Genomic DNA, 3,720 nt, shown 5'->3' on the forward strand with positions numbered 1-3,720 from the left:
TGTATAGCACTTTGTTCACCATTGTTTACCATGCAAATGCGTAGCGGCGACCCTGTTGCAGTTACCCTGAAAGAGGAAAGCGACAATCGCCAGACCGTACCGCTAGTGGGTGGAGTAGGTATTTTCAAATGCTGTGCATCGAATTTTCGGGGTGATTTTTGGAGAAGATGTTGACGGAAAGGTTGCGGCCCTTTTCCGTGGCGGTCATCCGCCCGCGCGTTTGCCGCAAAGCAATCGCGCTTTGCGGCAAAGTCAACTACAAAAGCGCACATACGCCTTGAATTTTCTTTTTTTGTGTGTTTTCATTATTTATTGCGCATGCTCTCCCGCAAAAATCTGTTTGTGTGTCTTTCTTCTCCTTTTTTGGGGGTGGGTGGTTGTGTTTGTTTTTAAAGCGCATGTTTTTGGTGTGCACGAATAGATAATACAGTAAAACCTCGTTAGCTGGAACTCACTGAACTATAACATTTTTTTTAATTCGATGGGTCATCGGTATAGCGAGAATGTTTACCTGTTTATCTCGAAAGGTTCTGGAAGTGAGTTCCACATAATCATTATATTGCTCGCTTAAGTTATGACGAACACGATTATGCGGGTACTGGTATCATTATCCCCGGTGAGGTTTTTAAATGTTAAACTTCCTTCTCTTGAAAATGCATTAACAAAGCATGCAGAGACACTTGCACGCTTTAACTTGAGAAAAAATTTTGACATCATTGGTGTTTGAGGTGTAGATTATTGCCCTTGCGACAGTGTTAAGCAAGACAAAAAATCTGGTCCTTTTGAGTCTGTTCCTTGCGGCCACTTCTTTCTGCTCGGTCCCTTTACGATAAACTGTAGCGCACTAGTCCTCTTCTTCTCTGAGTGCTATTAACTGTTACTTTCTCTGTTCTTGCAGGATGAGCCTCATCCGTGTGCTCAGCAGCTGCTTTCGCTCCCTGAAGAGAAGTGGCCGGCCCTATGTTGTGTGCCTCACCTTTGAGACGTACAGTGGGGCGATTTTTGTCTCTTGTGCTTGGGAGTGGTAGCCAACGTATGCGGCGCTAGCTACCACCCCAAAGCACAGGAAACAAAAATACCCAAAACATAAATACCCCAGAAAGTGGAGGGCAAAAACCCCCCGCCGGTAGCGTAGTGGTTATCGCACCAGACCAGTATTCTGGAGGTCGTGGGTTCGGATCCCACCTGGCGGGCATTTTTTCTCCACTTTATTTATTTCTTTCCAAATTCTTTATCTGTTTCAATGACCTACCACATCCTCGCCTTTGCTTTCCGAGGTTTTCTTGACTGCCAACTCCTATTTCTGCGTTATTTTCAACGAGCCCCTTATTTTCTATTCTGATTCGCTACATGCATAGCGAGGGCCACTGTTCTGGCAGTCTTGGTGCCATATGAAGCTTAAGACGGTTCAACGCTGGTCGACCACTCTCGACATGTCGTAGACACTCGAGTCACGGCCCGGGGGTTAAAAAAAAAGGTCCCCTTCACCCCGAGTAGTCCGAGTCGCGCTGGCTACCACCCCCAAGCACAGGAAACAAAAATACCTAAACATAAATACCCCAGAAAGTGGAGGGGAAAATCACCCCGCCGGTAGCGTAGTGGTTATCACACGAGACCGGTATTCTGGAGCTCGGGGGTTCGGATCCAACCTGGCGGGCATTTTTTGTCCACTTTCTTTCCAAATTATTTATCTGTTTCAATGACCTATCGCATTCTCCCCTTTGCTTTCCGAGGTTTTCTTGACTGCCAACCCTTACTTCTGGCTTAATATATATATATATATATATATATATATATATATATATATATATATATATATATATATATATATATATATATATATATATATATATCCACTTACACAGCATGCGACCTTTTTCCGCCATGACATCGAATTACTTCAGTAGTGCCCGAGCCTACAACGGGCGCAGCGGTCCAAGTGTGTATTAAGGAAATTGCCCGACGGGTCATCGTGCAAGGCCTCTAATAAATCGTCAGCGAAGCAGCTCGACGTTTTCCATGATTTGGACACGTCGAAATTGGGCTCGTTTCACGCATGGCTTGTCAAGATACCCCGCCCATTTATAAAGCCTCACGCAATACAGACTCTCGTTTTCCATTGCAGATGCGGTCGATGTTTTGGGTTATAGCGAACGCCAAATGCAACCTTGGCAGTTGATATAACACCGTTGATATTAGTTTAGAACGCCCGGGGAGAAGAGAAACCGGATTTGATTTTTTTGCGTATTGGTTTGTGAGGGCCTAAGTTTTTTTTCGCAGAGCTGGTTGCGTGAAGTTTTATAGGACATGCAAATGAAATGTTCCTGACACGTGTAAATGCGGGGAGGAAGCCTAGCGTTTTGTTTGTTGAAAATCCCCAAAATATTTCAATTACCGCCCGTATACGTACTTTTTCACGAGAAATTGCGATAATTCTACTGTCGGATGTTCCGTTTCAAACATTACCAATAGAAATGCGAGCGCCTCACTTATCCTACCAACTTCAGCGTTGATGTGAAATTACAACAGGCTATGCTATAAGGCTTTTCTCGCCAAGAACACCCAACACATGAACGTTTCTGCAGAAATGAAATGAGGGCAGTTGTGCAACGAACTGATTTGAGGGTTCCGGTAGGGTACTTGTCTCTTTTTGTGGTAGCAGCTTCACGAGTGGTGTCATATGAACATTGCATCGACGTCATGTGGGCGCCGTGACGCCACGACAGTAACGTGAATGGAAAGCTTTGACCATACAGCAATGGCCGCCACCGGCTTCCTCTATTAACCGAAATTACAATTTTGACTCAAGGATATCCACAGAGGCCTTTAAAAACTAGTGTGGCGTCCCGTAGGAAGTTCGCACGGCAGCCGCTGCGAGAAGCTCGTCTTTTTGATTATCTTTAACCCTTCAATAGATGAGGAAACACCCAAGCGTTTTGCAATGGTGAAATAAATATTCGAACGGGTGAAAGTGCTCGACAGAGCCAAAAATTAAAATCTAAAGTAGTTCCATTCAACGTGAAAGCTGCCAAGTGCGAAGCAGTAACTCACCAGGCGGGCTGTGGCACCCTCTCTTGACGACTTTCAGTATCATACAGACGTTGATACCAAAAGCAATAAAGAGAAAATAGAAGTAGAACACAAAGAAGACGTATTTTTGAGTGGACCGTGTTTGTGCTCATGGGGAAGGAGCTAAAGGCGTCGAGTTTCTCACGAGGGCACTTGACCTTCTGCAGTTCACAAAACAGGAGATGTTTCAATAAAGTAAGAAGAGGTTGCCGAAGCTCTTTAATTGGCCTTTGAAAAGACACTAGATTGTGTTTTCTTTTTTAGTCGGTAATTTATGTGTTTATTATTGATGTTTTCCTTAATTCATATTATTTCGTACTGATTCGCGGCCGTGAAAGGGCAGCCTGTGTGGCAACGACACAGGGCGCTGTGTTAAGATCACCCCCAACACTTTGCATATGAGTATCGTGTGCCAGTGTGGCGCAACGGAATTGCCATTAGTCTCATAACATGAGCGACCCAGGTATATTGGCCAGAAGGGGGAGGTGGCGTCAGTGCGCTTGCGCCGCTGATGGGAAAGCGATTCTTCGTTTTATGACATGGCCGCGCTGGCCGGGGTGGCGCTCCGGTCAGCTCTTCGACGCCTGTTGAAAGCGAAGCGCGGGCAACGAATGGGGTTGGCGTATGACCAGGAGCGTTCAGTTCGTTTGA

The 3,720-nt window shown here is 45.4% G+C and overlaps 1 non-coding gene across 1 annotated transcript; it reads left to right on the plus strand.

The window, feature by feature from the left end:
* Window positions 1–1,120: 1,120 nt before the first annotated feature.
* On the plus strand, window positions 1,121–1,193 carry Trnat-agu (transfer RNA threonine (anticodon AGU)). Its single transcript has one exon. It is a non-coding gene; the product is annotated as a tRNA-Thr (tRNA).
* Window positions 1,194–3,720: the final 2,527 nt, after the last annotated feature.

Source organism: Haemaphysalis longicornis, unplaced genomic scaffold (genome assembly GCF_048455015.1).
Source record: "Haemaphysalis longicornis isolate Haplotype H1 unplaced genomic scaffold, Haemaphysalis longicornis Haplotype H1 scaffold_5, whole genome shotgun sequence".
NCBI classification, from domain to species: domain Eukaryota; kingdom Metazoa; phylum Arthropoda; class Arachnida; order Ixodida; family Ixodidae; genus Haemaphysalis; species Haemaphysalis longicornis.